This window comes from Ursus maritimus, unplaced genomic scaffold (assembly GCF_017311325.1).
Source record: "Ursus maritimus isolate PB19 unplaced genomic scaffold, ASM1731132v1 scaffold_26, whole genome shotgun sequence".
In the NCBI taxonomy this organism is placed as follows: Eukaryota; Metazoa; Chordata; class Mammalia; order Carnivora; family Ursidae; genus Ursus; species Ursus maritimus.
Window position 1 is genome coordinate 18,645,277 of NW_024425119.1, and position 11,725 is coordinate 18,657,001.

At 38.5% G+C, this 11,725-nt stretch overlaps 1 pseudogene; it reads right to left on the reverse strand.

The window, feature by feature from the left end:
* Positions 1 to 7,477: 7,477 nt before the first annotated feature.
* Positions 7,478 to 9,117, reverse strand: LOC103677804 (annotated as a pseudogene).
* Positions 9,118 to 11,725: the final 2,608 nt, after the last annotated feature.

The following is an 11,725-nucleotide window of genomic DNA, read 5'->3' on the forward strand; positions in this document are numbered from 1 at the left end:
TTATGTTAATATAATTTGGCTTACAAATATACACATTGGAAAAAGCCTAATTAGGCTTTTTATTTTCATTTTCTATTTCATCTAGTATTTCCTAAAAAGTGAATTTGCCATATTTACGAATGTATTGGTGAATTGTATATTTGTTTCCTGTGGCTGCTGTAAAAAAAATTACTACAAACTTGATGGCATAAAATATATTTTCACACAATTCTGGAAGTCAGAAGTCCAAAGTCAGTTTCACTAGCCATTAGTCAAGGTGTTGGCTGGGGGGCGCTCCCTCCAGAGGCCCCTGGGGGGAAAACCTGTTCCTTGCCTCATTCAGCTTCCGTGGCTGCCAGCATTCTTTCATTTGTGGCCACATCGCCAGCATCTTCAAATCTGTCTCTCTGCTGTGTCTTCACACTGTTTTCTGTTCTGTGTGTGTCTGTCTCATAATTCCCTCTGCCTCACTTTAATAAGAGACATGATTCCATTTAGGGCCCACCAGGTTAATAAGGATAAGCTCTTCCTCTCAAGAGTCTTAACTTAATCACGCATGTTGCCATATAAGGGAATAGTCACAGGTTCTGGGGATAAGGAAGTGAGTATATTTTGGGGGGCCATTTTTCAGCCTGCCACAAACTGTATTGCTGTAACATTATTTCTGTGTAATATTTCACTGTGTAAGTATGCCAGTTTATTTATACTGATGGGTGTCTTGGTTGTGTTCAGCTCTCTGCTTTTGTAAGTAGTGTTGTTGGAAGATTCTTGTCCATGTCTCCTGTTGTACACATGCATAAGCTTTTCTAGCATATGTGCCTAGGAATAAAAATGCTGGTCATGGTGCATGTGAGCATTCAAATTTTGGAGGCAATTATCAAACTGCTTTCCAGAATGGTTTGTCTAATATGCCTTTACACCAGTAATATATAAAAGATCTGGGGAATCTACATCCTTCCTGACACTTAACATTGTCGGATTTTTAAAGTTGTGCAAATTTAATGGCTGTAAAATGGTATCTCATTATGGTCTTAATTTGCCTTTCCCTGATCATTAATAATGTTGATTATCATATATTTATTGTCCACGTGCATTTTATCTTCAGTTAAATATCTATGTCTTTTATCCATATAGTTCCTGCTTTTCTTATTGATTTTTTAGGAGTTTTCAAAGCTATATTCTTTTTCTTTTAAGATTTTATTTATCTGACAGAGCATGAGAGAGAGAGAAAGAGCACAAGTTAGGGGGAGGGGCAGAGGGAGAAGGAGAAGCAGGCTCCCTGAGCAGGGAGCCTGAGGCAGGGCTCCATCCCAGGACCCTGGGGTCATAACCTGAGCTGAAAACAGACACGTAAGCAACTAAGCCACCCAGGCGCTCCAAAGATATATTCTAATCATTGCAATCTTTTGTTTTGCAAATGTACAAATCTTTTCTCCTTCATTATAGACTTTCCCCATCCCCCGACCCCTTTCCTTAAGGTGTTTCGGATAAACAAATTTCTCACTTTTGATACAGTAAAACTTACTTTTCTGTGTTTTTGGTTTTTGTAAATGAAGAAGACTTTCCTTCTGGTAAGGTCTTAAAATGTTCATCTATATTTTCTTCTAGAAGCTTCATATTTTTATTTTTGCATTTTAAATCCTTATTTCATTTAGAGTTGTTTTATTAATAATACTAATAATAGTATTCTTCTTCTTCTTATGGCATGCAGTAGGGATCAAGTTTGATCTTTTTCCAAAATGGATAACTTTTTTCTCAGCTCCATTAATTAAATAGCTCCTTTTCTCCCACCCCTGCATATACCAAACTTTCAGACTGAAGTAGTTCTGTTTTGAGGCTTCTGAACTCTATCTACTCTACTGGTCCATTTGTCTCTATTACTATGCTAGCCATTATCTTAATTATCATAGTTTCATCATAAGCCCTGATTATTAAATTCCCTTAAGTAATTTTTTAGGTTAAAAAATAGTATCTGTGGATGAAGTATATTTTGCATGTGGCATTATCCATTTTAAATATTTTCCCTTTCAAATGTTTATTTTTGAAAGGAGAGGAATTAATTAATTCTGAAACCAGACATTTATTAAATATTCTAATATGGAAGAAATAACAATGTCTTCTTAGTATTGGTACATTTGGGATTTTATTAGTAGAGTTAGCATAGTTTAAAGAACCACAAGTTTCAAATTCAAGGTTAGCATTCACTAAAGATACTGGTTGCTACTTGTTTCTCCAAGTACAAAATGGGCCTGATGCAGCTTCCACCTCAAAGTGAACTGTTTGGTGATAAAAATGACAGATTTAACATTTTCTAATGAAGTGATACTTAGTATAGCAATACTTAGTATACTTGAGATTTTAATTTATTCTAGACAATTAAGTTTCAGCACATTAGAAACTTTATTGTAGGGGTACATTCAAAGTCGTGTCTGATACATTGGTTTGCCTGGAGAAGACTGAACGGGAAATCACTATAACTTGCTGGCTGCACTTTCACAGACCCAGTATCACCTGAAGGGAGGCTAACTGGCTTGAGGGTGGACAGTAGAGTATGGCTACAAGTCCTTAGAGTAAACCCGTCCTCTGCGCCATATTCTAGGACAGCTTAAAAAAATACACAGATCTTTTTTGTACTTAATGGACACCAACTCTGAGCTAAAACTAATTGCAGGGAACCTACACCACGGAGTCCAGTTGTTGAGTGAGAGGTCAGGTGCTAAATGGAATTCTGATATGAAACATCATACCCTAAATCCATTATCTGGATTTTCTCCATTCTTCCCTATCAAGTTGAGATTGATATCATGAACAACCAACTGGATCCTCATAGCAACATCTTGATCAATACAGCGAGCACGATTTAGTAGGAATAGCCAAATAGAAACTCCTTGAGCTCCCCTCCCCACCAAAATAGTAGCACCACTGCAATTTCCGCTGACAAAATGAATTCCACTCTCTCTGCCTATTTTACTCAATCCACGCTCAGAGTCTCATATGGAAGCATCTGTTTGGAGAAGCCTGGGCCTTTGTGCCAATACCCTAGGGACTGGCAATGGGAGACATATAGAGGAGTAGGTTTTTTGGTCTTTTCAGGTTCTGTAGTGGGAGATAGTTCAACGAATGCATATGATGGGGAATTCTCCAGATATACAAAGGTAGTTCAGATTCTAGGCAGCCAAAGGATTACAAGAGTAATTTGCCCAAAGTTCCAGAGCTAAGTGAAAGAGCAGAATTCACTAACTCCAAATCTTTCTGTTCTAAGACCCCTGGTAGATGTTGTGTACGATTAGGTAAGCAGTGATAATATTTTGGATTTATAGTATCTCTCAACAAACAAACCAACCCCGAACCACTTTGACACCATTTAGTAGTTTGAATAATTTATTACTTTCTGTAACAGATGACCAACCTGAGATAAAGAGAAGCTAAATGACTTGCCCATGCAAATAGTTGATAGTAGATTTACCAGCGTTTGTTTTTCCGGACTCTGTTTCATTACCTGCCCTCTGAAAAGAGAAAGATATGGCTACAAAGAAACACTTTAAAGTTGAATCATATGTTCTCCTTCCCCAGGCTTTTCATATGTTGCTGGGGGGGGGGGGGGGGGGGGGGGGGGAGGGAGGAAGGTCAGTCACAGGAAAACTGAAATTTGGGAGATACTGAAAATAATGGATTTGATCTGCCGAACTATGAGAGAATTGGGGCCTAGTTAAATTATCATAGCTTTAAATAATGCAGAGTCCAGGGATGCCCCGTCGGTTAAGCATCTGCCTTCAGTTCAGGTCATGATCCCAGGGTCCTGGGATCGAGTCCTGTATCAGATTCTTGCTCAGCCAGGAGCCTGCTTCTCCCTCTGCCCATTGATCTCCTGCTTGTGCTCTCTGTTTCTCTGGCAAATAAATAAATAAATAAAATCTTAAAAAAAAGCATAATGCAAAATCCAGCTTAAATGGAAATGTACTCTAAAAACTTCTTGGCTTATTTCCACTTTAATAATCCAATAGCATCTGTGAAAACAAAATGAGTATTATGGGTCTCCACTAAATGGATTATATATTTCTTAGTAGACACCTGTCAGAGCACTTAGGTATTAGGTGACTCGGGGATCTAAAACACATCTATATCTATCGATTGAGTCTAGATACTGAATTGAAATGTCACGAAATACAGTGGCAGTTTTAGAGAAAAAATATAATGAAAAAATAATATGTATCCATTGTAAGCTCTTTGTAGTTGAGATTTATCAAAGGCAAAGTCTTAATTCATTTGTACAAAGCATGTAATTTATGAAATGCTTTCACAATGCAACTGTGCTGTGAAGCATTGGCTGCTAGGACAGGGCATTTGCGTGGTCGTGTATTATAGGCTGTAAGTTGTGGAGTTAGGGAGGCCCCTCCATCCACTGGACTGACAGCTCGGGGCCTCTCTGTAATGCTGGGTGAGCCTGGCCAGCCTGGCTAAATGTGGCAGCCCTGGATTTGTCACTAAAATTTAGGTGTTAGTATGCTTAGTCCAGAGTTTTCTTTCCTTTATCACATGCTCTTCAGGGCCTGGAAAAAAGTCCATAAGAAAGTAAATACAGACTTGAATTTTCTTATAATTTAACTTGTAGAAATACACTGAGCTTTGAAAAACAAACTTAGTGATTCAAGAAACAGCAAAAATTAAATAGGAGGGGACACACACTGCAAGCAAATATAGCCCACACTCCAGTAATACTTTAGAATTTCAAGAGATCAGAATCACTGAGGACTCTGATATATAGGAGAGTAAATGTTTTCCAAACTCAAGTTTTTGTGCATGTATACACTGGCATACTTAATAGATGGTCGAAGACCTAGGAATATTCACCATCTCTTGAAAAGTAATATATTTTGTGATAAAACTCAGTCTGAAATCAGAAATAACATAACTCATTATGTTTCTTGAGTGTAGGGTCTGTAACACGCATATTCCAGTGGATATGGCTGTGGAGAAATGCATGAAGAGAATTAAAAGCAGGCACGGACAGAGACAGCTATTCTTCTGTTCTTCAGGACATGAGGAAAGAGAGATGAGGGAAGGCAGCCCAGAAGAAGCAAAAAAAAGTAGAAGTTTGCTCTAGAACTTCCCTTTCCACCTTCCTGACTGAGAGCCCTGCTGCCCAAGATATAGACTAAGGAAAAATGTCTGGGAGAAATGACTCTGAGCTAACGTGATGATGTTAGGTAGTAAATGCATCCTCCATTTAGGTAACACATTTGTAATTTGGAGCTCTGGGGTGGAATGTATTTTGGGGTAGACACATCAGCCCACCTAAGCTTAGTAAAAAAAGAAGTAAGAGAAAGTAGAAATGGCCTTTGGTCCTGGAAGATAATTTTTTTTTCTCATTAATCAAATCTCATTCATAGGTAAGCAAAGAGAAGAGACAATAGAGGTTAGTCTCTTAAAGCAGAAAAGATGTTTGGAAATGGCTATTTTAGGACTTTTAACTCTAGTACAGTGCATCCTGACCTTTAGTGCTTATAAGGATCAGCAGAAGTAGTGTAAAAAAAATGGATTTGTATGTTCCATCAACAGAAATTCTGATTTGGTGGGTTTAAGGGAGCCCGGGCATTTTATTTCTTAACAAGCTTCCAGGAGATTCTGAAGCACGTGGCCTTGAGAGAATGTGATGATCCCAGGTCCACAAAGCACAATATTCCTGTTTTGTTTATTGGGCTCTTAACTGTGTGTGACACAGCTTCAGAGTCTAAAATTTAAGACAGAGAATTGGAGTAGAGAACTAGAAAGGGATTGCAAGCAGCTGAATAAAAATGTTTGTCCATATTGTGAGAGCTGATAGGAGAAGGATTTTTCTTTGAAAGAAAAACTATATTATAAGAAAGTAAAGCTTATGTCCTTTCTTCCTAGCAGATTGCTTTTGAGATATTGTTTATATTTTGAAATGTCTCCCATGATCATATCATTAACAGTAATTGTTGGTTGGGGGATTTTAGAGGTGTTTTGTCAATTCCAAGTGTTAGAATGCACAGAAATAGATAAAAATTTGCGTAATGTGAACATCTACGCATGGAGGTAGTATTTGAGGTTGTCATTTTAATGGAACATATAAATATGGACGTACTTCTTTATCTGCATTGACAAGGTGTATCTATTTCTGCTAAAGATTCTCTGAGGAAAATATATAGTACTTTTTAACAATTTGCTTATCATTCATAAAACAAAAGTGCTGCTTCTTAGAAAGTTGAAAACAGTAACTGAATATAAAGTTACCACACAACTTTCTGGACATTAATCAGCAAAGAAGAGTTCTCAAACTAGTAATAGTCTGTGGACTCAAATTTATTGACTTAATTATAACATTGCTAACGTGAGAAAAAAATCAACACAACAAAAATACATAGAAAACTCTTTTAATGTGACTTTTTCATTATGGAAAAGAACACAGGACAAGAGTTTTGAAGAATATTATTATATATACCACTAAAATTGCTTCCAGTGGAAATTCAAAAGAATAGAATGGTGTGTTAGTGAAATGAGAAATGTTAAAGAATACAGTAGAACATGGCCTAATGCATGATGCTGCAGGGGAAAACGGAATGTGTGCTGAAAGACAAAAAGCATAAATATAAGAAATTAGGCCAATAAAAGACAAAAATACTTTTGAAAATAACCTTCTAAGTTTCCACAGAGAGGTTAAGAATGCTCACTGAAGATGGAAACCCATGGGACAAATGGTCCAAGGTGATTCTAAGGAGGGGCCTGGATGAAGAAAAAGGTAAGCAATGATCATGAAATTATAGATCTGGGAGAGATCTGAAAGATTAGTCACAGGATGCCAGGGTGGCACAGTTGGTTAAACCTCCGACTCTTGATTTCAGCTCAGGTCATGATCTCACATAGAACAGCCTCTCTGATCACTATTCGTCATTCATAGTACACATCTTTTATGGTCTCCATTGACTCATTTTTTAGATCTAGTACCTTGTTCTACTCTACATCCTGCTTTTGTTTTGGTTTTTTTTTTGCTTTGAATTTTAGAAACAATTTTTATTTAAGATCAGAAATACAATCCCTAAAATATCAACTTCTCCAGAAAACCATGGCTATGCAATAATGCATTGCCTCTATCATGTCAGAACGTGCATTAGACTCAAATACAAAAACCATGAAACAAATCGCCATCCTTCAACAATTTGAGCGAAGATAGAATGCCTAAGGAACAATATAGATGGACTTGCAGAGGATGGGCTGTTTTACTTCAAGCACCACTTAAAAAAGAGCACAAATGCATAGGTTTCCAGGTATATACATTAAGTTGAACCTTTGGCACTAGGAATCAGGACATTTTGTCACGTAGCATTAACAGATACTCAAAAATTGTGTAGTGTCAAAGGGATAAAATCACCAGCATTCAAGCAGTGTTGTCAACTAGGCAATAAAACGTTCTAGTGAATGTTTCTTCTTTGTCTAATTACTGCGTACCCTGGTAGCAACTTTGAAATGAGAAGAGCTTGCACTCCTTTCATTTTCCGTTTAAAACAAAACAGAAAACAAGCTGAAACATAAGCCCTGTTATATGCTAACAATTTTAAAGAACATCAATTATACAAGAAAAAGACTAAGAACAAAAAGAGTGTTTACAGATACCAGACATAACAGTGAGTGGTCAGTAGACCCTCACAGGGCTTTGCAGTGGTCCTCAGCCGAAGCTGCTCTGTAATCACTGGCAGTAAACAGATGCAGCTTTCTCTGTCAGATATTTTAGGAAATCATGCAAATAGCCCAACAATAATGCAAGGCTCTTCTCATCAAGGGGCGCAGATGCCAACATCGCTCTGATTCTTACAAATAATCTCAGTAGGTGTGGGGCTCCATAAACCTGGGACATCGGCGCATCAGGGTGAGCCAAGAGGATTTCTGCGTACTGGGGCCTCTCAAATTTGTAGAGCAGCTGAGTGCCCAACATCACATTGAAATATTCTTTTATTCCTGCCACAACTTCTTTAACCGCATATTCCTTATTATCAACATTTCCCTGTCACTTCTTGCAATTTGCATACTCTTCCAGAATGGCGTCTACATTTTTCTTAGCAGGGCGTGGAACAGCTGCTATTGTCTGGTAACTAAGTCCCACTCCTCAACAAGCCATGGTTTTAATTCTTCAGGAATCTTTACTTTAACTTCCATTCTATTCTTTTTTTTTTTTTTTTTTTTTTTTTGAGAGAGAGAGAGTGAAAGAGCGAGCACGAGCAGGACGAGGGAGGGAGAAGGAGAAGCAGACTCTCCACTGAGCAGGAGCCCAACATGGGGGTCGATCCCGGCACTGAAGGTAGACACTTAATCGACTGAGCCACCCAGGCTCCCCACTTCCATTCCATTCTTAAATGCCTCCACACTTTCAACAGTGGGGTCTGCCCGGGCCCTTTTCTTCCGAGGTGGTGGGGGTGCTTTGCTGGTACTGCCACCATCTCCATTTCCAGGGGCCTTCTGTTTGTTCTTTCTTGTCTTCCTCATGGATACTGAAGGGGGGTTCTGTGCAGAGTGACACCCCCCCCCCACAACTGCCTGGGAGAGATTCTTCTACTGTGGACCAGCAGTCTTCTTTCTTGAGGAGGCCCCTCTCATCTTACTTCTCTGCATATTGCTTCTAGTTGGTTTTTTGAAGTTGTCTTCTTCTGCAGATTGTTTGTTGTCCACGAGTTTGAGAACCCTGCTTTCTGGAACTCATTCAACCCTGCTTTTATTCCAACCAATAATCCTCTTCCTTCTTTCCCTTCCAAGAACTCCTAGTGTTTTCCTGGATGGAACCTCCTAGATCTCTTGGGATGGTCTGGAAGGATGAGGTGGGAGACACAACCCAGATTCTGTAATCAGGGATGGTTCTGCAATCAGGATCAGATCTTCTGATCCTTACTATATGGGAAACTAAGCTTTTCTCATGAAGGCCTTTTTGTTCTGATCTCCAAACACAGTGCCCTTCAGGCAAGTACTCACTCAGCTAGTTTTTTCTCTGCATCCTGCTCTTAAACTTCATTTTTACTACCCACCTCTTTCTTATTCTCCGAACTTGACATTAATATTAAAAGTTTGGCTGTGACCATACTCTGCTCTTCACATTCAACCAGTCCTCCTTGGTACCCTCATATCCTGACACATCCTCAGCTCTTCACTGCGCCCACCTTGCACCCCACCCCAGTTGGCTTTCTTTTGCTCTGTGACCAAGACTTCCATAAGTCCAACCTCATAATTTGAAAGCTAAATAAATGAGGTTCTACAGAAGTTATGTAGCTTACCAAAGTCATTGGGTAATCAGTAGACATAATTCTGGTCTATTTACATCCATTCCAGTTGTATTTCTACCTATAGTTCTCTTTCTAGTCTTAGCACAAGTGGGCAGATCCATAAGTTAAACTCAGATCCTCCTTCCAGTAATTTTTTTCCTCAGCTCACCCAGCAGCAAGTTGTCAAGAAGGGAGGCCAAAACAAGAGCCTGTGCTCCACTCATCAGGATCATAATGAGATTCCTTAGAAACCCAGCACACCTGGCCCTCAAGGTGGTGGGTAGCTTGCTATACAAAACATGGTCTACAGACCAGCAAGCAGGAGTTTATGAGAAATGCAGAATCCCAAGTCAGCTCCATCCATGAGCATCAGAATCCATATGTATTTCTTATACTGATGAGAGGAAGGGAGACTGAAGATACAGGAGCAAAACTCCTAGGTTTGAATTTTTTAGGAATTAAGTTGGGACAGTCATTTCTTCCCCCTACACTTTTTACTTTTTTGAAAAAAAATCATTATTATTTTTAATGACTAGTTTTTTTAAGAGCAGTTTTAGATTCACAGCAAAATTGAGAGGATGGTACAGAGATTTTCCACATTGCCCTCTGCCTCCACACATGTACAACCTTCTTTATCAATATCCCCCATCAGAATGGGACATTTGCTATAATTTATAAAGCCACACAGGCACATTATAATCACCTAAAGCCTATAGTTCACATTAGGATTCACTCTTGGTATTGTACATTCCATGGGTTTGGACAAATATATAATGCCATGTACTTATCATATGGGATCATTCAGAGTATTTTTACTGTCCTAAAAATCCTCCATGCTCTGCCTATTCATCCTTCCCATTTCCCCCACCCCTGACAACCAATAATCTTTTTAATATCTTCAAAGTTTTGCCATTTTCAGAATGACATATAGTTGGATTCATGCATATATGTAGCTTTTTTATATTGACTTCTTTTACTAGGGTTCCTCCATGTCTTTTTATAGCTTGATTGCTCATTTCTTTCAGTGCTGAATAATATTCTGTCGTCTGCGTGTACCCCAGTTTGTTTATCCTTTTACCTACTGAAGGCTAAGTTGGTTACTTCCAAGTTTTGGCAATTATGAATAAAGCTATTACAAACATCCATGTGCAGGTGTTTGTGTAGATATGAATTTTCAACTCCTTTTGGTAAATACCAAGGAGCATGCTTGCTGAATTGTGTAGTAAGAATATGTTCACTTTGGTAAGAAACCACCAAACTGTCTTCCAAAGTGCCTGTACTATTTTGCACTCCTACCAGCAATGAATGAGAGTTCCCGTTGCTCCACGTAACCACATTGTCGGTGTTCCGGAACCTGACCATTCTAATAGGTATATAGTGGTATCTCATCATTGTTTTAATTTTCATTTTCCTGATGACATATGATGTGGAGCATCTTTTCATGTGTTTATTTGCTGTCTGTGTATCTTCTTTGGTGAGATGTCTGTCAAGGGCTTTGGCCCATATTTTAATAATGGAATTATTAAAGCTGGGTCTTTAGTAAATATTTTCTTCCAGAGTGTGTTGTGTTTTCTCATTCTCTTTACATTGCCTTTCATTTGTCCTTTTAATGAAGTCCAATTTATCAGTTCTTCCTTCATGGATTGTGCCTTTGGTGTTATATCTGAGAAGTCATTGCCATACCCAAAGTCATCTAGGTTTTCTCCTATGCTCTCTTCTAGGAGTTTTATAGCTTTGCGTTTTACATTTACTATCAAAAATTTTTAAAGATTTCTTTTATCACTTGAAAAACCTAAATAATAACATGTTGGCCTTTCTTGCTTGTGATAACAAGGGCTGCTTAAGTGAAATTTATATTCATTCCTCCTCTTTTTTAGGTACTTCTTGCTGTGATTCATACCACTACAGGGTGTAAAGGCAATCTGACTCACTTAGGAGAACAAGTTTAGAATGTATCAAATATGTTGCATGTTTTAAAAGGCAACATAATGCTGAAATGCATAAACATGATTGGTATAAACAGTCCACAAAGCACAGTATTCCCGCTTTGTTCAGCAGTAGCTAGGCCTTTAAAACCATGTGCAATACGATCCTGGAGTCTAAAATGTAAGAAGAAGGTGAGAACTTGGAAGAATTTGTAGGGAGCTGAATAAAAATGGCACCTATATTGTGTGGGGTGATAGAAATCGTCTATTTCAGTGTTCTTCTACACTGTATCTCACATTTTACAAGGACAATATGTGTTCACACTTAGCCATTGTCTTCTAAAGTGGAGTTGTCTTACAAATGAGCTGTGTCTGTTGGGCGTTTGAGAAAATATGAAGAGCTGAGAAAGCATGACAATTACTGATTCAGGTCTGGCCATGCTGACTTGGTAGGCATGTTCCAGACAGGAAATTCTGGTGCTCGGTCTCTGCTTAAGGGAACTTGGGTGTCTGAAATAATAGAAGCAAAAGGAAAGGCATGTATGGAGTACCTTT